Here is a 26,218-nt window from a genome sequence, read left to right on the forward strand (position 1 = left end):
AAGGAAATAGGTAGTGTGTTAACCAGGGAATGGAAAGAGTTAGAAGAGGTGGGGTGAAATCAAATGGTGTATTCAGTTCAAAAGAAAGAGCAGAGAGTGAGAACAAAGTTGAGAACAGATTACTGGGGAGGTTTACGCAAGAAGAGTGAAAAGAGAGTCTAGAGATAGGAGGCCTGGAGGGTTAAGTAGTCTGGAACGCTGTGAAAGAATTAGGCTGGTGGAATTCAGGGATTTTGGTAAGAGGAGAGTTTTGATTTGGGGCATAAACTTACATTACATCGTTGCTTATATTTTTCAGTGACATCCTAATGTCTGGATGTGGAAATGTTTCTGGATTGATTCTCGGCCTCTAGGAATCAGTTATTTCTGATAAATTTGTTAATTATCTTTCCTGTTATGAATTGCATTTTTCTGTGGATAAGGAGAGAGTGGGCCATCTAGAGCTAAAGAATTTATGTAGGATAAAAGACTGAGGGAGAAATAAGCTAATAGGAGGACTAGGCAGAGGGATACAGCCTCAGAGGGCTTCTTCTGTGTTCTGCTCTGGGTCTGGCCTGAATTTTGGGGGAGGATTTTGCTCTTTGGGAGATGGACAGCACTCAGGGTCAGAGGACAGGTAGTGGAATACAGGAAACTGCTTGGGTAAATAATAATAGGTGTGTTGGGAAGGTGAGCTTTATATATATGTGTACACTGGTGATTTCCTAGAGGTTGACATATCAGGAGGCACTAAAAATACAACTGTGGAAAATGATCTTGGGAGAAAAACATTTCTCTTTAGAAGATATAACATTACTATATCTCATACGGCTTCTTCTGTTACTTCATACATTTCAATAACATGGACCTTCTTTCAATTTGTCAGTCAAGTCATGTTTCTTCTTGTCCCAGGTCTTTTGCACATGCCATTTCTTTTGGCAGGAACGCTCTTGCTTCTCATTGTCTTGGACAACGTCTAGTCATTGTCTCAGCTAAAATGGCATTTCCAAGTTAGTCTCTCTCTTACTTTTTCTCATAGTACTGTGTGTGTACTTTTTCTCTACAGAAAATTTAATTAAGTCATTATTTGCCTTAGTCATACATTCAACATCCTCCTCATTCATTTTTCTCTAAGCCCTACAAGGGCAGGAAACAGGAAGGTTTTTTCTTTTTTTTTTTTCCATTACAAAATTTCCAGAACTTAAGAGAGTCCCTGACACAAAGCAGGTACTTTGAATCGCTGATTTAATGAATCGGCACAAAAATGCTGTGTTTAAAATATGTAATTTTGAAAACTCATCATGAAAACCTCATGTAAATCCATTGTGAATTGTTTATTATCATGCAAAATTTTTATTAACTAAAAAGGTGTTGAGAAATGAAAAATTATTTCAGATTAAACAGTGTTCCCTCACTCAAGTTAAGCTAGTTTACTATTTGATAACAGTAAGGACACTAGAATTCCCATTCTCAGTGTTTAGAATGAAATAATTTCTCTGTGAAGCTAAGGTTTGTGTCTGCATATCATAGAATTGAAGAAATGAAATAATTTCTCTGTGAAGCTAAGGTTTGTGTCTGCATATCATAGAATGTGTATCAATATAACCTTACACCGACCGGGTTTTTCTCAGACTCTATAGAAACAGTGGTTCTTCCCAAGGGGTAGCAGGTTGAACAGCATTTTGTAGGCTATTCCAAAGGTGCAACATTTAGTTCTTAATAGAAGAAAGAAAACTACTGTTTAAAATGAAATTAAATATGTGTCTTAAAGAGCTTTTCCTTGATAAATTGGACAAGGGAAGCAGTTCCCATAAGATATGTAAATATGAGAAGAAAGTCACATAAGGAAAAATCTGTAAAATAAATTATTTTAATAAAGCCCATTAACTGATGGGGCTTTTCCCCAAATCAACAAAATGTAAAAACTGTGGTTTCAGAGCAAAAATAAGGAAACATAAGAATTCAAGAAATTAAAAGCTGGATGGGACCTCAGGTGGTTGAATCCATTGATTCCCAATTTGGGTCAAGGGACTAGAGATAAAAATGAAAAGAATCCTCAGAAAAATCCCCTTCCTAAGTACCTAACCTGATACAAAAGGATAGGAAAAAGTCAGGGATTTTGTTTTTATTTATTTATTTATTTCAGAAGGAAGTCCTTGAGAAGAGTTCAATTTTATAACCACTTATCCTAGACTTAGTAGAAGAGGCTATCTCCAAAGTGAGAAGACTGTATTACTGAATGATTAAAAATATTTTTAGGATAAACATAATTTTTTTTTAAATAACATTTATTGTTTTCTGGTTACAACCTCATATACAGTTATTGTAAAAGCTATAAAGTCAAGAGAACAAAGGAATAAAAACCACAGCAATAATTTAATTCCACACGACGATAACTAATTTACAACTAAAACCAGGGTTTGCCGTGACAGGCTCCTAATATTAATAGAGTGAATTGTTCAGAACGAAGGCAGTAAAGCAGAAGGCCACACCTAACTTTAGGATGACACAATCAACCTGCCGAAAATTACATGACTCGGCACAGAGGTAAAAGCTGACAAATCCTTACCTGGTCCCTACTACAATTTCAGGCAACTACAGAAGTAACTGAAAAAAATAATAATAATAACAAGGAAAGGATTAATAAATAGAAGGCGAATATACTAAATACAAAGGAAAACAGAAATAAAACCAGTAGTCTCATTTCTTTTAAAGGAATTTAGCAGTTTAGGTAAGAAATAAAGGAGAAAATTCCAACTGCATAATATTGTGATTGAGAAAACTAATGTAACCATAGATACAGAACATTAAAAATGGTTAAATGAGATGGGGTAGACATATGCTGCTTTTCTTCACTCTCACATCTATTCTTCCAATTTTTCTTTGACAAAGTACTCATTATCCACATTGCATTCAGGAAGGGACAGATTCCATCACCAATTCCAGCTTTTGACATATGCCTTAAGACAATAAAACATTTTAATCTACCTTAATTTCCACCAGAGCCCCCAAAACTGCTTTAAGAATTAGGCACATGAATCAATTTAGGCCAATGGGAATCAGGCTGGGGTTTTATGGACATAGTTAGGAAATAGTGCTCTTTTCTGCTGAATTTGAGCAAAGCGGGCATAAATCTAGAATTGTCTACTGTACTGAAAATGAAACCAACATACATCATAATAGAGTTGAGCCCCTGGATGTTAAGTTTTATGCATCTAACACCACTCATGGACTCTGTAATCACACAACACAATGCATCGTTTTCTTCAGCCCTAAGACAATTGAAACTGGGTTTCCAGTTACTTTCAACCGAAGCAGCTCTGACAATCTTTTAGCTTATATGCAAGTCTATGCCAATAACTTTTCAACTCTATATATAAGAAAAAAATAAATGATCAAAATAGATTTAAGGAAACATGAAGATTTTAAAAGATTATCACATTTTCCACATGTACTCATCCTTTCCCATCAAACTTATTCAGACTCAGTTGGTTTATAATAAGTTCTTTCCACTCTTTAAGGAATTGATCATTCCTGTGAATTAACTTGGACTTGAGCGATGCCATTCAATATGGCAACTGCTGGCCACATGTGGCTATTGAACTCCTGAAATATGTCTAGCCTGAATTGAGATGGACTCTAAGTATAAAATACACACTGGATTTTGCAGACATAATATGAAAAAAGGAATGTAATATATTTTCAATAATTTTTGTATTGAATGCATGTTGAAATATTAGTATTTGATGTGTTGGTTTGAACAAAATATATTAAATTAATTTAACATGTTTTTTTTTTACCTTTTAAGTATGACAACTGAAAAAATTTAAAATCACATATGTGGCTCACACTTGTGGCTTGTATTATATTTATACTGGACAGTGTTTGCTTAGAGAATATAAAAAAGGAAAAATTTTAAACTTTAGTGAAATACATAGGACATTTTTCTTATATTAATGTTGACTGTGATTTTGCAAATGTAACATCACCTTAATATATAAACCCTGAGAAGAATTTAAAATAAGCAGACATGCACTGCCTTTATGAATACAGACTACTATCTTGTGTATACTAGGCTTAGTAGAAGTTTGAAAATCTTGACAAAAAATTGACTTCTCATTATGGAAACAAGTTTACTTGTTGACACATGTAGGTAGGACTGGTTCTAGGCACAGTTTGATTCAAAGCTCAAATGATATACCAGGTCCATAGCCTGGTTCTTGGTTGGCCCTGTTCTCAGGTTCTAATTGGTGGCCCCATTGGCTTCAGGCTCAGAGCATGATGTCTCCCAGTCCAGTAGATGAGAGTCCTCATCTGCTAGCTCCCATATAAGTTCTGGGAGTTATTTTCTGACACTGGCTTGAATTGGGTCAATTACATCCTTTGTGGAGGAAGCTGGAAGACTGATTTTGTGTTCAAATATAAAATTATTATGACCATGTGGCAGAGACTGCTAGTTGTCCCCCAATGCCTACTCTCAGTTTCTTTCTTAATTATGGGACTCTGATTTTTACCAGATGCAATAAATAAACACCATATTTCCCAGAGAACCTTGCTGCTAGGTGAGTACAGGCACTTAATTCTAACAATGGGATGTTGTGACTTCTGGCAAATATTCTTAACAGGAATGAACGTCCTTTTTCATCCTTGTTTCCTTCCTTTAGGCTGAAAAGCATATGTGATGGCTGAGTTTAAGCAGCCTTTTTTGACCATAAAGTGTAACCATGTGTGGAGGAGAACATGACAATATTATCAAAGGAATCTGAAAACCTGATGATTATGAGACTTTCATGTGAGACTGGTTAGGATTATATGAGAGACATGAATGTCTATCTTGTTTAAGTTACTGTTATTTTAGGTTTTCTACCACTCAAGAATGAACCTAAATTTTACTGATAGAATTCCAAACTATCAATGTTGTGTATGATCCAGGTCATTAATTTTGGATAGCTATTAACATTAAGGAACAGACTAAATCAAATTTTGCTCATATTTATTTTTATTAGCAAATACCTGGTTTGATAGTTTCCTTTATTTTACTGTATATATTTTTAGCCACCTTATTTTTCTTTATATTACTATTTTGATTATAGTTAATATTGAACATGTTTTTAAAATTCTAATGTTCAGTAGTTTATTAAGGTTACCTAAATAGTGTTATGTGAGCTATAATTATTCAGGTTTTTAAAATGCAGTTTATCATTATATAATTTAGGAAGTGTCAGCCTGATTATCAAATGTCACATACATTTTACTTCTAGCATTTATTATGAACATCTTTGCAGTTATTAAATCAATACCAAAATTCCTGTCTGGACATGAGGTTTTATTTCTCCTTTAAAGGTTTATACAGATATAATCTTTCTTAGTATTTATGATATCATAGTTATCTATAAAAATGTGTGTGAAACAAAGATGTGTGTGTATAAATAAACTTTAAAAATACAAAAAGTTAAATTTGAAGGACAGTAAATTCAACTATAAAAGTGATCAGACCAAAATGAAATAACTTTTTGTCTTCTACTTAGAAAAGAATTCAGGAAAAAAGCAGGATTAAAACAGTTGATTTAGTAAGCTAGTGTTAAATAGGCTTAGAAAAATACAGTTTTTAGGAAAAAAAGGTAGGGACTCCTGGCAAGTTGGAGGGAACAAGAGATGAATCAACCCAAGTATGCAGAGGGGGAGTCATGGTTAAAGTGTCATGTAGACAGCGTTGGCTGTGATATGAAAGATCCTGGTAAGGGGAACTCTTAAGAGGAAAGAGAATCATGTTGCAGCGGAGAATTGAGTTAGGAGGAGGCTGCAGCAGCCCTGAGATAACCGTTAAGGGTAGAAATAGAGAGCAGATTGGAGTGAGTATGTTAGAAGCTATTTAGCAGAAAATCTGGTAATAGTCTAGGTCTGTCTTTACAGCAAGTGCAGGGTTAAAAACCTCATCAACGTGATTTACTGAGAGGAATGGGCTATTGCAAAGAGAACTTTAAGAAGAAAATTAATAGAAGAAACAGGAGCAGTTTTGTCATTTATCAAGTAGGTAATGAGAAAGCCCCAAGTACCCTTAGTGAAATCAATAGGGGAAGTTCAGGGATGATAAATATTCTGGGATGAATACATCACTTGAGAGCAATAGAGTTTCAAGAAATTTCAATATTCTTAGAACTCCAGTCATGACTATGACTTAGCACTCCAGCTATGACTCTCTGATCCCTGAAGATGGTACAAAACATACATTATGATGAAATGATTTCAAATCACTGGATAATTTTCACAACTGTTTTTAGCGATGGCACAGTGAATAATATTGGATACGGGTGTTGTTTTTAAATTTTTCTTTTTCTCTAGGAAATGGGTCCTATTTAAATTTGCATTACATTGGAGATAAATATAGTTTCCTGGTACTACTGAAAAGTTTCAAACAATACATTTGGGGGGATTTAATATGGAATTAAATGGAATTGGACTAAGCCTCATTGATAATAGCATTCATACCAATTCATGACAAGGACATAGGTTTGCACTTTGTCCATGTATGAGGCACCGGAATATTTTCTATGTTCCAGCACCATCAAAGAGGGAAAAGCCAATGCTTACTTACAAGAATATTATTTTTTTACACATATGAATTCTGTTAGGTTTCCTGGTATGCTGAGATATGTACCAGGTGGTACAGTTTTATTTCATTTCTGGCATGGCCCAGGTGTTTCTTTTGCATGCCTGTGCACACACATAAGGGGTCAATGAACCCAGGCATATATTCGAGTAGAAATATTTTTTGAATTATTGCTTTGAATTATTTTTTTCAAATGTTTTATATTAGGAAGAATGTAAAGTATGATTTTTAATACTTTTGCATTTTTATGCACAAGTGGATATTTTAGGGCAAATTTAAGTAGATTTATATTAGTATAATTTATATATTATATTAAAATATATATGTATAAATATATATGTAGAGTTAGAACTGTTTAGTAGTTGAAAAGCTTTTGGAACCTCTTTAGGAAAGTCAACGACATAAAAAGTAAGGAGAGCATGGCTCCTTTCTCGGAGTAATTCAGATTTACGAAGGCCCAACTTCTCATTCTAGCTATGCCACCCAGACTTTGAGAAATTAAGCTCATTCCTCTTCTTATGTGCTCTGAGAAATAGGAACCAGAAAAGTCTTCACAGTATGTGAATATTGATTTTAGAGGGTTTGGGAAAGAGAATGAAATAATGGATTTATTGAAGGATTCTATACTGTTTTATTAAACACTAAGTTGCACTTCCATAGTGCCATAGGAATGTAAAGCACTTTTATTCATATTATCATGCTTGAATTCTCATGAAAATCAATTATAATTCTCCCCAAACTTGTACCCTTGTTAAAACTGGTATATGTAGCTATTTATGGTAAGAATGTTGATTTGGGCTCATTCCTGGCTTCCTTTATGTATTAGTTTATATATTCTTTATTCTTTCCTCCCTACAAATTGTGTTATATTCTTTTAATGATGTATTCTTAAAAGTTTCCTTAATATTTTTCTAAACAAGTTGAGTTCCAATTAAATTAAAAAATAAAAAGAAAATGAAAGAAATGCTATTTTAACAATTTAAAAAAACCCACTTATCATACTAAGTAAGCCAGGCAGAGAAAGACAAATATCGTATATCACTTATATGTGGAATCTAAGAAAGTCATACAAATGAAATTATTTACAAAACAGGAATAGACTCACAGACATAGAAAATAAACTTATGGTTACCAAAGGGGAAAGGCAAAGGAGGGATAAATTAGGAGTTTGGGATCGACCTACTGAATAGCACAGGGAACTTTATTCAATATCTTGTAATAATCTGTAATGGAAAAGAATCTGAAAAAGAATATATATATATTTATATATATAATATATTATCTATCTGTCTATCTATATCTGAATCACTTTGCTGTACACTGGAAACTAACACAACATTGTAAATCAACTATACTTCAATTAAAAAACAAAACAAAACAAAACCCACTGAGGTTTAAGGTGATTCAGTCTACTGATCTATACAATAATATAACTAAGGCCTAATATCAGGTAGTTTTTCCACCATAGTTTCTCCATAGCTCTTTGTTTTCTGTGGTTATCTTTGTCATCTTATGCATAAATTAATGCACTCTTTAAAGCTGGGTTAGAGGGTGAAAATGGCTGCAGGAAAACTTTTAATAATAATGTTACCCAGTTTTGATAGACTAGTGCCTCATGGGATTTTACCATTACAGAACTCCACGTATGTGGACATTCAGGTAAAAACAATCCAAACCTAACAGCAACCTCAGCAAAATGAGTCTCCCGCCCCCTCTTGGTACACTTTTTCTGATTAGTGGTTCCAAGTCTCCACACTCCCATTGGATCACTCTTCTCTTCCAGGAAGAATCACCCTTTTTCTCCTCTGTCTATTCTCTTCCTAATGTCAGTTCCAAAAAATGCTGTGCCATCTTTCATACATCTTCTGTTAAGCCTTAAGAAAAACTGTGGAATGAAGACTCTTTATAAAATTTATTTGCTTAAATAATTCTAGATAACAGTAGGCTCTTACGTCTTTAGGCTAAAGCCCTTTTCTGGTATCTCTGAAATTATTGCATCTTTGCCTCTTTAACTGACAACCTCTAAAGTCAGTATCCTCCACATTTGTAGACCCTCAGCTCACTACACCATAGGGGTAGTCCCCTACACCCAATCTCAGACTAACAATAACCCCAAAAGACTGAGGTGATTTCTAGAATACAAGGGAGCTGTAGGACATAGCTAGTTTTCAATAGTGGTCGCTGTTTCTTAAAATGCCCATTTAGGAATTCAAAGTATTAATTGCAGTAGCAGGAGTTGTAGTTAGCATTCTTTAGTGCTGTGTCATGCATTATTTTATAAGCCTTTCCTCATTTAATTATTACAAAACTCTATGATTTAGTACTATATTGTCTCCATTTTATAGAAAAGATAGCTGATTTTAAATCATTTTCTTTAGAGGAATTTGGTGCTTTATATTATATTTATATTTATCTCTCTGTATATATATTTATAAATAAGTAGATAGACTTGCACACGTAAATTTTTAACTAAAGAGTTTGTGTATATCCTAAGAATTTGATTCCATCACCTGTAGCAGAGCATCTCTAAGGAAAAAAAAAACTATATAGTTTCTTGCAGTTTCTACAGTTTAATTTATTTAAAAATGTAGCTCCTTTCGAAACTTCCTAAAGAAGCTGACAAACCAAATGTGAATCTTTAAATGACTGTATTGTGTTCAAATATTTATGGGATGGCAGAGGAAGCTCTAAGACAGCAAGAAACAAGAATTCAAGCAATAATTGGAGATTTTAGTTTCTGAGGGATTTGAAGTTTCTAAAAGGCAATAACTGGGTTCCCTCTCATTTATAAATACCCGGGAGACCACAGAATTTAAAGGGCCTTAGAGTTAAAAGAGACAGCAATCAAAGGGAAGAAGGCAAGCAGATGTTGGAAAGGCTCACAAAAGTTTAAGGTGTGTTACAGGAATCAGCACATGACCAGGGTACAGGCTATCGAGAAAAAACAGAACAGAATTATTGGTAAATTCTATCCAATTAGGAATTTACAGTACATTTTATAATTATAATTCCTCATTGATATGCTCTGAAAAATTTGTAATTTAGCTTAATAAGGGAAGAATTATTTATGGAACGAAGAGCAGAAATAGGGAAATTAAGATTGATTCCAGATTTCTGAAGCGTTTTACTTGTTTTAGTTGTTAGTTCAAATCTTTCATGAGTGCTACAAAAATAACTATGGGGGACAGAAAAATAAGAATAAACTCTTTTATACCTCGAAGTTCCAGCAGCCAATAAAAGTAATAATATAAAAATATTAAAATATAATAATTTATATTTACCTTTAGCATATTGTATTAAAGAAGCAAATTCTTACAGTAGGATACCAAGAGCAGCAGCCTCTGGGAACTGGTTAAAAATGCAAATGTTTGGGTCCTACCCCAGACTCCTTAAATCAGAAACTCTGGGGTGTGGCCATTTGATGTGTTTTGGCAAGCTCTCCAGGTGATTGTGAGGTATGCTCAAGTTTGAGAAACGCTGGGTTAAGGTAACACCAGGTGCTATGGCCGACAAACCCCTAATCTCAATAGATTAAGACAATGAGAATTAATTTCTGCTTAGGGAAGAACTCACGCCTGGTGTGGCTCCTTGAGAAGCTGTCCTGCTTGGATACAGTCCGCCCCTTGGTGCCTCTGCACATTGACCAAGTGGCCCCATGTATCTTGGGAGGCATTTCCATTGTAGTTGCCTAGAATGAGAATAACATTACTTTAGCTAACATTCCTTTGGCCACATCCATCTAACTGCAAGGGAGGCTGGGAAATATAGCCAAGTTTATGCCTAAAACACAAGGAAGTCAATGCCAGTAGCTAGCTGACTTTGCCAAGCACATGCTTACCTATCAATTCTTTACTCCAGTTTTTCTATTGAACTGTATATATGTTTCTATTCTCATAGCTCCATTTATCTGCAACATTTGTTCACAGCCTATTTACAATTTTAACACTGTACTTGATCTTGGATACTGTGGTATCTCCTTAAACATTTCACAGATAGTAAAAGAGCATCCTGTGTTTTGAATTTTGTCAGTTTTAAATTTAACATAAATACGCCCATACAGGCTAAATTAGCTTAATCACTAGAAAATTTTTCTTCTATAGAAATAAAATTTTTTTTAATTTTTTATCATCTTTATATGCCAGTAGCATAAAACTATGTTCTAGAAACTACCATATGAGCCGGAAGAATCAAAAACATATTTTAATAAACGCTGGTGGTATTACAAAAGTTAGAAAGAAACATTGTCTTTAGACAGCCTACCAGCTGCATGGGTGAGTATCCTATCCTGTTCCTTCAAAGAGCTCTCTTTCCTTTTCCTTCAGTTTTGGATTTCTGCCAGAAGATAAAGAGCATGTTATTCAGCTTGGTCTTTGGAGAGATATAACTGAACTGGCAGATAATTTATTAATACTGCTTGACCTCTTTGTCATACTGATTTATTTATTTACTTATTGGAGGGGAGTGTATACACTGGGATGTCCTATTAAGAGAAGTTATGGAATCATCCTAGGAATGTGTATGTGTGTGTGTGTGTGTATGTGTGTGTATTTGTGTTTCTCTGAAGTAGACATTTGACTAGATACCGTATTGAAGATTTATAAATCATAATGATTTTGTGATTTTATTCTAAAACTATTTACCTTGCTCATTTGAATGTCTATGAAAATATTATGTCTGCATTTAAAATCAGAAAATATCACCAATTATGAAGCAAAACTAATGTCTCAGATCTCTGGAATTCTTTTGGTGACTGTCCTATATTTCTAACTGGCATCTATCTGCCTGGAAGTTGTGTACATTTAAAAATTTGTGCCTGGACTGGTCATTTAGATTCTTAATTACAAATATTAAATTAAAATTATATATATATATTATCCTTGGTTTTGTAAACTTAAGAAAATCAACCCCAAATATTAAAGTTTTGGAAATGGTGTCTTTTTCTTTAATTCAAATGTTAGCTCATCACAAAATACTATTTTATTGAGAGTTCAAGACCTGATACATTACTTAAAGCAAGAAGACATTTCTTTAAGTGTTATAATACTAACAGCATCAGTAAGTATTTATTGAATAGTTGTAAAAGATTATTGCCATAAGATTGGCCTTATGTGGTTTATTTACACATGGTTTTGCTGCTCAAAGGCAAATATGAATTAAATAAATAAATATGTTTACTATGTTCAGGGTAGATTTGACATAGCCTGAGGAATAAATCTGTGGCCAAGTAGCATGATATGTGTGTGACACTTACCATCATTTTATAGGTTTCACTTTAAGACATACATGGTTTGTAATTCCTGAGTATTTCCCTTCCTATTTAAGTAAGCTGCCACTAATTCAGCAGTGGTATAAGCTTAGAATTAATCATATTTTTTGTATACTTGGTCAATTATAATAAAGAATTCAAACCAATTCTGTATTTGTAGGCAACTCGTTGATTACCTTTATGCTTTCCTCTTTATTTTTCTCACTGTAGTTATTTATTGTGCAAAGCAAATCATAGCTTTCCTTTGTACACTTGACTTCCTCTAAGTAAGGAATATTTTTTTATCTGTATTTTCCCCAGAAGTTACTCACTTCATTAAGTCTCCAAAGCATGACCTAATTAGTCTCATTCTCCAAATGAAGTTTGAAACCATCAATTTGTGTAATTTGTGAATGCTACTTTTGATTTTTCCACTACTACTCTGTCTGACTTACAATAGATATTAAAAACTTCTAGTCTTTTGTTTTCCTGCCTATCAGGAAGCATAACTACACACAATTTAAGATAGCAGGCAAAAATCCTTGTGTTTCACATATCTTGTTTTATTTTTACAATGTTCCAGTGAAATATCATACTCCTCACTCTTTTCACCATTTCACAGGTGAGGATTTTGAGGAACAGAGATATCAAGTAACATATCCAGGGAGGGCACATGTGATCAGTGGCAGGATACCAAACTCCAAATTCTCAAGATGGGGTCTATTTTAATTAGATCTTGTAGTTACTTCAGTAAACTTACTACTATCTTTTTTTCTCTATTATTTTTAAACTATTGATAATTGTTAATTTTATCTCTCAAAAAACTCCAAATTTTTATAAATTTCCTAACAAAAGAATTTCAGAAAAGAGAAAATGAGAACAATAATCTCAACTTTGACAAATGGAAGATTCTCAGAAAAGCAAGTTAGTTCCCTTTATAAAGTATGATGCCCAGAAGAGAAGAATTAGAGATAGATTTTAAGCTGTATACATCAGAGGAAGTATTGACACTAATTACCCAACATTTCTGCAGTGTTGTTTAGAATAGTTTAGAACTATTGGACAATTGAAGCAAAAGCTTTAAATGTTCCTCAAAACTTATGGTATTGAAATACTCAAATTTCAGTTACAAGCATTTTTCCTAACTTGTTTTTAACTTGTTAAAAATCCAGCCACAAGCAACAGATGAATTTCTGGAAACGTAAAGATTCATTCTAATTTTGTTTATGAGTTTCAAGTTCTGAGACACACATATTTGAAACTTTCACATTGCTTTACACTTTGTTGAGTGAGCCCCAATTAATCTTAAAAGAGAAAAATGAAAAAGAACTTACTTCCCACTAGATTCTACAAAACACCAAATCTGGTCTAGATATCTGAAATTAAATATAGGATTTTAGTAGTTTAAAATAAGTAGGGGTGGGCTTCCCTGGTGGCGCAGTGGTTGAGAGCCCACCTGCCGATGCAGGGGACACGGGTTCGTGCCCCGGTCCGGGAAGATCCCACATGCCGCGGAGCGGCTGGGCCTGTGAGCCATGGCCGCTGAGCCTGCGCATCCGGAGCCTGTGCTCCGCAACGGGAGAGGCCGCAACGGTGAGAGGCCCACGTACAGAAAAAACAAAAACAAAACAAAACAAAACAAAAATATATATATATAAGTAGGGGTAAAAAAAGATACCTAGGGGTACAAAATAGAGGGCAAATGTGCTCATTAAATATACATTCAGGGTGCAATTTGAATATGTTTATAATAAATGGAGATTTTTATCTTTTATTTTTTTGAAATTGAACTTTTTATATTCAATGCAAACTTGGAGTGCCCAACATTATGATAGAGGAGTAAGTGGAGATAGTGACTATGGAATGGACTTGAAAAATAATTCTTTTGTGATTATCTGATTATCTCATCAAAATGTTATGCATGAAACTGAAAAGCACATAGCTCTTAATGAGACCAGTATAGATCTCTTGGTATCTTGATTGTGTTATGTTATTTTGAAAGAAAAATTACAAATATATAAAAATGCCTATATACAAAAGTGGTGACAAAGCTTCATCAATATTTTGGTCTCATGAAAAAATTAACCAGAAAAAAATTCTATTAATTTCAAACTAGGTAAGTATATCCAACCTCTTCTCTTTGATAGTCATTTTAGAAGCGTATATTGCAACACATTAGCCTCTCTGGTTTCTGAGGGCACTAATCTCTATTACAAACATCTGATAATTCTTACTTCAAAAGTGCTTTTTGAGATAACCAAATCTCGTTAATTTAGTCTTGCATTAGTATTAATTTCATTAATTTTGTTTTACTCTCTGAATGCCAAACAGAGAAACAGAAGCTTTTTAAGCCCTGACACTCAAAAGCTTCTGAATGGAAAGTCACTTTATGAGTCAGGAAAAAGTTAAACTTAGAAAGAAAGTGAATTCTTTTCCACTTCGAAAATTGATACTTTCCCATTTCCAGAATGAAATGGATAACAGGTAGTAGCTGAATTTTTGAGCATATTTATAAAATTACACATATTTCTGGCACCTAGACATATGCACTAGAAATTTTGTGAACTTGTACATACTTGCATCACTTTTTTGCTTGAAATGTTTTGATTTCCTAAGAATCAGTTATATCCATATTTAAATATAAACACAAAAATAGTTTCAAAGTCATATATAAATAGAAAAAATCCATTTACTTCTCTCCATCTACAAGGTAACCAATAATTATTGCCATAGTTATGCTTATATTAAGACACAAATGTTTTGACACATGCACCCCAATGTTCATTGCAGCACTATTTACAATAGCCAGGTCATGGAAGCAACCTAAATGCCCATTGACAGACGAATGGATAAAGAAGATGTGGTACATATATACAATGGAATATTATTCAGCCATAAAAAGGAACGAAATAGGGTCATTTGTAGACACGTGGATGGACCTAGAGACTGTCATACAGAGTGAAGTAAGTCAGAAGGAGAAAAACAAATACCGTATATTAACGCATATATGTGGAATCTAGAAAAATGGTACAGATGAAGCAGTTTGTAAGGCAGAAATAAAGACACAGATGTAGAGAACAAACATATGGACACCAAGGGGGAAAAGTGGGGGCTGTGGGTGGGATGAACTGGGAGATTGGGATTGACGTATATACACTAATATGTATAAAATAGATAACAGGGCTTCCCTGGTGACGCAGTGGTTGAGAGTCCGCCTGCCGATGCAGGGGACACGGGTTCGTACCCCGGTCCGGGAAGATCCCACATGCTGCGGAGCGGCTGGGCCCGTGAGCCATGGCCGCTGAGCCTGCGCGTCCGGAGCCTGTGCTCCGCAACGGGAGAAGACACACAGTGAGAGGCCTGCCTACTGCAAAAAAAAAAAAAAAAAGATAACAAATAAGAATCTGCAAAAAAAAAAAAGACACAAATGTTTTATGATTGTGTCTTAAGAAATAGGATTCCATACCTTTTTGTTGAATTGTGTCAAGCTCTTGCTTGCACCCTTCAACTCGTGTATCTGTAAAATGGGACAAATGAGATGTTTCATAGCCATTTCACCCCAAGATGGTATGAGGTGGACGCTTGGATGATTCACTAATATGTCAATTATTGTTGGAGTAATTCATATGAATTCATGTACACCACTAGGGTTTATGTCAATAATGGTGCCCAATTACATGAAATAATATGGTAGTGATTTGAAGAAATCGATTTTTCTCCAGAGAGCAGTTCTCTCTCTCTCTCTCTCTCCCTCCCTCCCTCCCTCCCTCCCTCTCTCTCTCTCTCTCTCTCTCTCTCTCTCTCTCTCTCTCTCTCTCTGTAAAACTCTCTCTAGCATTTCAGAATTTATAACATCTTTCTTAAGATTCATTTTAAGGAACATAAGGCAGGGGGTAAGCCATGAAGGTTGGCAGGACACCACAAACCTATCAATGATACACAAGTTTAAAGGAATGTTTAGTCACTTTCATATGTTTTTCTAAATATATTTGCACTATTCTGTCACAAACTATGAATTTATTAAGAAGTATTTGCCTCTTTTAATAATAGGATAGAAAAACTCATCAATTTGAGATAAGTAATATAAAACTAGAATGTTTTTAGGCATATATTGAGCAGTAAGTGCTGAAGAAAGTCTAGCTGCCAAATCATTGGTTTTTTGGTGGTCTCTAATTTTTATATTACTTCATTCAAACCTACTTGCAGCAGAATATGAGATTCAGTGGGAGAGACAGGATAATTTACCAAGTGTTTTTTCTTTCTTTTAAATATTTTACAAAGTCAAGTAATCTTTCCATCCCTTTCATATTACAATTTTGTAGACATTGGATTACACGGACAGCTCTAAATAAATGAACTTCTAAAATAAATCAATTTTATGACATTTGAATAGGTTTCCTCATTGCTGAAGCAATAAGTTTCACTGATACAAATCTGAGTGTAACATATGGCCTCAGCCTTAGGCCAGGGTGTTCCATTTGAATTATTCTAGGCTTTTCCTTACAGTGCTGTGCTCCAAACATGAATCCAATTACCAACTGCAGTCAGGCAATTGAAAGGCTGCAGGAGAAATACTCTAATAGATGGGGAGGGTGTGCAAAGGACTATGATTTGTGTGGTAATCAGCAAGAGAAGGTCAATTGTAATAGAATAGACTGGTTTCCAAGACAGAACTAATGTAGGATGCCTTCCACTTCATTGAGGGATGCTATCAATAGATTTGTTGTTTTCATTACCGAGAATGTCACTTACTGACAAAATGAATAAAGTGTGAGAAGGCCTGTTGATGGATCAGGTGATTAAAACCTAGGTTGCAGTGAGCAATTAGCAAACTGATGACCTTTTTTTGAGGACTAAGAATAGGGGGTTGAAAAAAAGGTGTTATGTAAATGTCTATCTGAAAAGAATAGTTTTATGTTCTTTAAGATTTATGTTCAGACTCTAGGATTCATAATAGGAAGGCTAAATAAATATGCATCTCCCCAAGATGCAATCTTTCTTTTAATGCCCTAAGTTATTGAATTTCTTCTCAATAGAGAAAACAGCAATGCTAAAGAAGGCCTACTGTTCATACCACATATTTTCAACAATGTAATTCCTTAAAAGATTGTACAGATAGTACCCTGTAAGCTCTCCCAACAAAAGAATTCATTCCATTCATGGGGTCTCTATTTTCCTTTGAGTTCTGAGTCGAGCTAGTCTCATAGCCAGATGATTTTTCTTATGAATTATAGTAAAAGCAAAACAAAAGGCACTGTGAATCTAATAATCCGAAAGGCTTTTACCAGAAATATCAGATATATTTTTATAAAGGTAAATCCTAGGCCGAAGGAATGACTTACCCAAGGCTAATCTTATCTAAATTCTCACCGCCACTCTTTGGCACTAACCCGTCAGACTATAAGGGAATACTTCCTTTTTTTAAGTTTGCTCAAAGGCTCTACTTCCTTTACCCCTCAGTCAAAAAATATAAAAGAGTGCACTTTGCTGCAGGTGTCAGGCTACCAGCGAATCACCTTCACCTACTGTATAGAAATTGCTATGGAAAGAAGTAGAGAAAAATTAAAGCATGACAATTTAAATAAATAATACTGCAATTTCAAAAGCTTACCTGATTACAAATAAAATAAGAAAAATATATCCCCGCCTTCTTGTACAGCGCACCTTTGTGATTTTTTGACTTCATAGGAATATTCAAATCCTAAAGGTGTACAATAATTTCAAAACAGTAATAATTTCATTGAGTGCTTCAGTCTCCCTGATTGCAAGCACTCATTTATACTTAAGAATCAACTAAAACTCAAAGTCCTACAGTGAATTACTAAGAATGCAAAAGGAATTTGAGATGCAGTCAGTATTAAGGATCTTTTATTGAGAAAACTGACTGCTATTAGGACAAAATATGCCTGTGCAAGCTCTCTGAAATATATCAAAAGCCATTTAACTAATAAAAAAAAGCCACTGTGTTAATAGAGCCATCCGTGGCTCTCTAGCACATCCTAAGTGAAGGATGTCTTTGGGAGTGGTCCTTACAATGTGGAGCAGCCATCTGTTCACCATATCTGATCGCTGTTCATTCTGTAAGAGCTCTCCAGCTTCCAGCACTTACGAGCGATTAGCTGATGCCCAAGGATCTTGATGCTGCACTTTCCCTGGGCAATCAGAAGAGGAGGGAGTCCATGAGAGCTTTAAAAGGCAAAGATATGCCTTGTTAGCAGCTACATTTGAATCAAGCTTTAGAGTAAAACAAAATCCTACATAAATATGTACCTAGGAAAAAGAGAAAGATTTTTCAGGCTGATGTCAGAAGAAGAAAAAAAGTTATTTTCTGGTATTATCTTTTCTACTCCATTTTCTACAGGAAACCAGGTTCTACATTTTTCTGGGGCAGGGCATTTCGTGGTTAGAAAAAGAAAAGTTTTTAATTGCATTTGTCACGTGCTTTCCTCAGCAATTTATTTTCCCAGCAGTTACAGCTACCTTTTAGTGGTTATTTGGTGAGCACAGCTCCTGGCTCCAGTGCAGATTTTAATTTTTAAGTATCGGGCTGTTGACGATGCTTCTTCTGTTGGCATGAAGGGACGTTGTCTGGAATTCTTTGACTTCCTCAAGCAATTTTATTTCCTGTTTTAATTTTAGTATATGTCTCTATTAATCATTTTTGAATAGATCATTCCATAGAATTTTATGTTCAAAGAGTTTTTTCTTAACAAATGAGTTAAAGAGATGAGGATTCTGAATAACTAACCTTTCCTTCTCTTTCTGACCTATATTTTTTCTTAAAGTTGCACACAGGTTTTGCCAACTCTGGTAAGGTAGAATTAATGAAAATGTTTGTCCTATGATAAAATTCCATATACATGTATTTTCATTGAAATTCTGTTTTTTTCATTATCTTTTCTTACGTCAAACTTTTTACATAGGTGTACTTAGCTAGAGAAAGCTTTCTCTGCATAAATCTCAACTCAAGTAAATAATAAACTACATGCATGATATTTTCATAAATTCCTGTTAATCCACTATTTGGCAAGAGAAAATATGATATTAATTAAACACAATTGCCTGTTTAAATAGTAAGAAGTTAATAAATTTTAAAAAGCTTTGCTTGTAGAAGATATAAAAGAGAGTTCTCAGATTTCCCAAGGGCCATTAATATACAGCCAATATTTTTGATTCATTCTTTTTCCTTAAGTGATCAAACTAGAAAAAGCATATGGCATTTAGAGGGCATTATAACTGGAGCACAAACATGACCAAGAAAAGCTCATCTCTCAGAAATGGGGACTCCACAAAGATGATCCGTTGTGCTGCTGAAGATGACATCAGTAATCATTGCATCCATTTATGGCAGCAAAAAGAAACCAAACTTTGTAGGTGAAACTCAGAGAGCTGAGTCACCAGTCAATAATGGCATGCATGTGAAGCCAATTGAGTCAACTTCACACAAGAATCTTCAAGTATCAGATGAGGTTTTCATAGTGATATTGTAGAGTCAGACGTCCTTAAAAAGACTGCTTAGTTGAGCAGGAAATGTCTTGCATATGGGAGTAATATGTGCATAAAACTATCTAAAGTTGTGTAATAAATTTTATTTTAAACACTTCTCCAAACAGGGTGATGATATTTCCCCCTTAATAGTATATTTGCACAATTCAATTCCTCCTCCAAAATTAAAATTTGGACTCTTTTATCTAACTTCTAACTTTGACACAATTTGTATTAGCTAAGGCCAAGTGGCTTAATATTAATCATCAAATGAAATGAATGAAAGCACAGGAGGAAATGCCAATTAATTGGGCATAACCAAAGAAGTTTTTCTCATCTATTTTCCTGGAAATGGAGCTACTAAATTTTATAATGAAAACGCTTCGAAAAAGACAGAATAAGCTCTGAGTATTGATTACACACTGCAGGGAAAGGACTAACTGGGTTAAAATTCTGAAAGAGAAGGCTTAAATTTGAAAATGGAAGTTGCCATTATGATGTTTATTCAGGGAAATAAGGAGTCAAAGGCCAAACTTTCCAGGATATGAGTTCAGATCTTTAAATAACAGCATTTGAGAAAGGAGGTGAAAATAGTTCTAAAGGCCAGCATATAATATCAGGTATATCAACACTTCCTCAGAAGGTTTCTGAATAAAGAAAGAAAACACTAATGCTCCCCAAATTAAAACAGCTCCTATCACAAAGATGCTGAAACAATTTATATGAGCTCAACTTAACTCCTTCATTTTATGTCATAAGCTTAAGTGTTCTCTAACCACCTGAAAATTTGCTCAGCCCAGGTGAAAGACGACTTTATGAAGCTTGATTCTGGATACTAGGGTTTCAGTCCAGCTATCGGGGCACAAAGAAAACTGAAAATAAAAGGTGACCTGTGATAACGTCAAAAGAAAATTCTAGAAAGTGATAGAAAGTCAGGTTAAAGCAGTCACTTTACTAAATACAACTTGTGAATTAAAAAAATTTTTTTCTTTGAAAGATAGAACTTTGAAATGCATGGCTTCCTTTCATGTCTTATTTATTATCTTTATTTACTTACTTATTTTTGCAAAAAAATATTTTCCTCCAAAGTTAAGATGAAAATTAGTCACAGCTGATGCTTATATATTTTACAGTCCTATGTAAATCAACCAATAACCAAGTAGAAAACAGCTTTCTACTTTTGATTCTCCAAATGGTAATGAACCATTTCCATCTTTGATTCATGACATGGTTGATCTTTGCTCCATCAGTGGTCATCTGTGCTGTTAAAACAGACCATGGAGTTATTTATTCAGTTGTTGCATATTAGTTCCTCAGGAGTTAAAAGATCTGAACAGATACAAAGTCTTACACTACATTATATTACCCTTTATTAGTGGGAAATTCAAGTCTAGAGATCAGTATTAAGCCAGTCCCTAAAGTGTGCTTGTTTTATGAGAGGAACCCCAAACTGACCTCTGATCAGGGCGTATTAGAAGAATTTTTCCCTTGTTACTAATTAAATAGCTGTATTTGCATTATTTTCCTTTACAGTCAAGTTATGACATCAGCCGTCTCAAGGAACTTGAGACAGAGAGGAACTTGAAGGCAAACAGAGTCAAGTTTCCATTTAAGCAGGAAGAATATATTTTGCATACTAAGGTCCTGACGTTTGGCATCTGGTGTGCAGTAGCTTCTTGTGATTGATATACCAGCATATCACATGTCAAAGGGCTCTTCACTGAAGTTTGAGGAGGGCAAAATGAAAGATTTATTAAAACTCAAACTTTTCAGATGTTAGGTACCTGCTCTTCCCAAGGCAATTTACTTAAGAGCCACAGAAAGCAAGAACAGTGGCTCAAAATGTCATATTTTTTTGTTCCTGGAGTGGAGTGTCTAAATATACACTGGCAAGTATATAGAAGGATTTGGTATGTTCAACAACCTTGGCGGCAATGTTTGGGTAATCCTTTTTTGTTCATCACATATAATACATCAGCTACTTCTGCCCTATCCTTTTTGTATGTATATTATTAAGTGCCTTCCTATGCACCTATATCCACACATTGCAGAGAAAAAGACGATTACCATAATGATTCTGAAAGTGTTCTCGTTTCAAAAAGAAAATTCTCTTCCTCAAGGGCACATAGTTTTGCCCCTTCATATATGTTTTTGAATTTCCAATATAAATATATTCATTTCTCCCTCTTGGAATTATTGACACTTGCGCAAAGCTAAGCTATATCTGCCTCTTCATAAAAAGTCTTGATAATTTTGTTTGTTACATCACAGCTGCAGAGTAACCACAGCAACCAACTTAAGAAACAGAAATAGTTATTACTACATGCCTTCCACATCTGGAATGTGCAAATGGAAGAAATGCTATTAAAGTACATTAAAGAAAAGAAGTTCTCTCAGTTTTACAAATATCTTCATTTTTTGACATTGCCCTTGCAATCATTTTGCTTGAGTAAATCATTACTAAAATCAAAGTTCAACTTGTCTAACATATATAGTGAATCATTCAAAAGCAATGAACATAATGTCACACTCACAGATAAGGCCAAAGATGGTCTGGTTTTGTGTGTACTGTCCTCACTTTTGAAGACTTGGGCTCTTTGGGTAGTTTTCTATGGAAGAACGCAGGTATTTGGGTCTCCAGCCTTACTCTCTAAGCCGTGGTAGAATATTATACTCTAATAAATTTAAACTAAAATCTGTCAGGATCGCCTTCCCTAGTTTCTTGCCTACGGTTACAGGTCATGGTCTGCTTTTTTTAAAATAAAATATTGGGGAATGATTTCAAATTTACAGAAAAGTTACAAAGTTAAAACAGAGAGTTTTCATATACCCCTCACCCATTTCAATTTCCCGTAACATTTTCATCTCATATTACATCATTGGTACATTACTATTTATTTGGGTATTACCAGTGATTCTACAAATGTCCTTTTTTATGTTCCAAGATCTAATCCAGGATATTTTTCATGTCTCTTGGATCTCTTCAAGTCCGTGACAATGTATCAGTCTTTCCTTGATTTTCAGTCTTAAGGAGGATTGTACAAAATGCCCCTCAATCTGGGACTGGCTGAAGCATTCTTGTGATTAGACTGGTGTGATGGGTATTGGGAAGAATATCTCTGAGGTTAAGTGCCCTTTTCACCACATCGTGTCAGGTGGCACATGGTATCAACATGCCTTAGGACTGTTGGTATTACCCTGATCACTTAATTAAGGTAGTGTTTGTCAGTTTTCTCCTTGTAAAGTTACTATCTTGCCCTTTCCACAATCTAGTCTTTGGAAGCAAATCACAAAGCCCAGCCCATAACCCAAAGGAATGGAATTTAAATTCCACCTCCAGAAGGGGGAATGTATCTACTTATATTATTTGGAATTCCTTTCTCTCCCATTTATTTATTTATTCTACTATTTATATCAGTATGGATTCAGGCATATTGCAATTCAATACCAGGTTACTTATTTTGTCACTCAGATTGTTCCCATTTTGGCTACTGGGGGCTCTTTCAGGTTGACACCTGAGTGTCTTTGACATGACCTCATCCTTTTAATTTTGGAGTAATTCCTTGTTTTCTAGCACTGCCAAATGCTCCAGGCTCATCTTGCATATTCCCTGACTCCACCCTAAAATTAGCTATTTTTCCAAGGATCCTTGGTAACTTATTAGAGAATGGTATTTAAAAACCAAGATTTTAATGGTGGGTGGATCATAGCTTGTTTTTGTAGTTAAACCCAGTTCCGCTCTTTCAACATTCTCTTTTAACATTCTCTTTTAACAAACACTATTAGCACCAACCTGATTGCTGCGGAGAAAGCTATTTCTTTTAAGTTTTTCTCCTTCGGTTTGCATCATTTCACAACAACTAACTGGAAACATAGGCATATTACCTTGAAATCACTGAAAATTCATATTTTCATTTTTCATAAGATAGAAAAATCATAAGTTTGTAAAACTAAAGCATTAGTGGGAAGTGTTATTTTAACAGTTTTGGTGCTTCCAGCTGCAAGTAACAGATTTGCTGATTAAAATTAGGGTGTTACTATTTTGTACTATGGTTAAATTTGGTAGCTGAGCAACATGAAGGTTCTGGTCAGCTTCATTGTAAATCTGTTGGCTGCCCTTCATTGTTGCAAAACGTCTGATGAAATGTAAGCCACGTATCCTTAAATAACTACCTCTAAGGGCAAGAAGAAAGACATACTTCTCCTTGGGCATTTTGCCTTTTATCTGGGAAGAGAATCTTTTCCAAAAGTTGCTAGGAGACATACTCCTATGCCTCACTGGGTAGAACAGTGCTCATCAAACCAAAAACCATCATTGGCAAAGGGAGATAGGCTCAACCCTACTGGCTCAGAAACCAATCATGATTTATTCCCTGGAGCTCATGGAGAGAATCACCTTCCTTAGATCACTGCTGCCCAACCCACTTCTCAATAAAACCAAAACTTTGTGAGGAAGAACTAAATTATGGATGGTTGGTGGACATTATATCATAACATTATATCATAAAACATATTTGCACAATGTAAATGTCACATACTCCTACTGTGGAAAATTGTGGGGTTTTCTTGTATCCTCAGGATATTTCTTGTCACCCCGAAGTAATGGAAAAGATAAAGCAAAATTTTTGACTCTGCTGACCTTGTTGCCTCAGCAAAACATGTACCTGTGATTCTGCCACAGTACTTTGGTCCAGGTGATGGGGCAGGTGTGTAAATCTCTGCTGGGGATGCAGCTGCACTATTTGGGACTCAGACTAATGATGAGCTAGGAAATGTAAATCAACTAGAGGAAGGATATTAAAGTGGTGTTTTATCAATACAGCTTTTCAAATAAATAGCAAAATGAGTGTAGGAACATCTTCCTAATCGTCTCTTGAGTTCGTGTGTGTGTGTGTGTGTGTGTGTGTGTGTGAATTTTTAGCGTACAGTACTCTGAAAAATTCACCCACATTAGAGGGCATGCTGACTGCATTGATCTGGGCACTTCAGTACCTTGTTCTGTGTTTCATTGCCCTCTAGAAAGCTGCATGAATCATAGGCTTTCTTGGAAAATCTATTATCTTTTAAAAAATACATTAAAATGTACATTAAGACCCAAAGATGAGAAAATCCCTGTCAGTACAATTAATATTAGGCTGATTAGTGAGAAATAATTGGTCATTTCAGTCAAATTCAGTAAGAAAAGGTACTCATGATTCCATATATATTATTATAATTGTCAACTTACTTAATATCTTAGGAATGAGCTATAAAACTTAGGAAAAATTGATCACCCTTATTACACCTGCAGTGACTGAAGGAAACATCATCATTTATAACATCTGAGTTATATCTATAGAATAATTTGCCTTTGTGGTGAAAATTTGTCCTCTTTTATTTTTTAAATACTGCCCAGAACAAGTTTACCTTCAGAGTAGAGAATATGGAGTTAAATGGCATGGGTTCAGAAACTTGAGTCTACCACTAACTAGTTGAATGACCTTGGCCAAATTAACTGCTCTTGCCTTGGTTTCCCCATCAGAAAAGTGTGAACAATAAAAACAACAACATATTTCTGGTTTGTAATCCTCACAACATGATTCAATTTATGCTAGAACCAGTTCCTGGCACAGCATATGAGTTACAGTAGTGGTTGTTATTACAATTATAATTATCTACTCGAGAATTAAAGAAAAATAAATCTTTCTTTTTAAAATTGTCATGGTGTGACTTCCCTGGCAGTCCAGTGTTAAGACTCCGCACGTCCACTGCAGGGGGTGCTGGATTCAATCCCTGGTTGGGGAACTAACATCCCGCATGTCACGCGGTGCAGCCAGAAATATTTTTAAAAAATTTTTAAATAAAATTGTCATGGTAATAAAATATATAGGAAATGCTCAGTTATAAACAAAGGAAGGTGAAAGATAAGAATTCATCTGTATCAAAGTGAGATGAAAGATTTTTCTCTATCTTGTAGTAAATTACTTCATCCTTAACATCAGAGGAAACTACTTTTGAACTTTGGGTTGAGAGAAAGAGGAAGTTCTCTGCCACAGATGACTGAAGGTCCGGGGGGAGATTGCGGAGAAACCAGTGACAGTGGCAGAGGAGAGATAGTGGCGATGGCACAGAGAAGGTGGCAGCTTCAGCCTTGAATCCTGGAAAGTGCTGCTGGAGCAGACTAGGTGGCCAAGCTCCTTTACCACACCTGGCCAAGACCTGGATTTTTCTTTCTCAGAGTACTCAAAACCCAAGAGCAATACTCCCAAACGTTGGGTGTTTGTGGGGCATGGCGGTAATGATGCTTGATTTTTGAGTTCCTAGTGTTTTGAGCTCTGCTGTCATTAATACACTTTAAGAATGTTAAAAATAAAATATTTGAGGATTTTCTTTAAAAAATTCACTTTCTTGGGCTTCCCTGGTGGCGCAGTAGTTGAGAGTCCGCCTGCCGATGCAGGGGACACGGGTTCGTGCCCCGGTCCGGGAAGATCCCACATGCCGCGGAGCGGCTAGACCCGTGAGCCATGGCCACTGAGCCTGTGCGTCTGGAGCCTGTGCTCCGCAACGGGAGAGGCCACAACAGTGAGAGGCCCACGTACTGAAAAAAAAAAAAAAAAATTCACTTTCTGAAATAAAATTCTGATTTGGAGGAAATACTAGAGAGAAAGCTAAGTGACTCTCTCCTATCCTCAGAAAGACTATTCATTGATATCCCTAAAAGAAAAAAAAATCTATAATTTCCTATGGTAAGGTACTTAACTATAAAGATCTTCCTATTAAAAAATCTGATATTTTATTCATTAAACATAGTTAAATATATGTGGGCATGTGTACATATATATATTCATGCAGATATATGCACATGTGTCCCAAAAGACATGCATTAGAATCTTTATAGCAGCTGTATTCATAATAGTCCC

This window comes from Leucopleurus acutus, assembly GCF_964270905.1.
Source record: "Leucopleurus acutus genome assembly, chromosome: 5".
Lineage (NCBI taxonomy): Eukaryota > Metazoa > Chordata > Mammalia > Artiodactyla > Delphinidae > Leucopleurus > Leucopleurus acutus.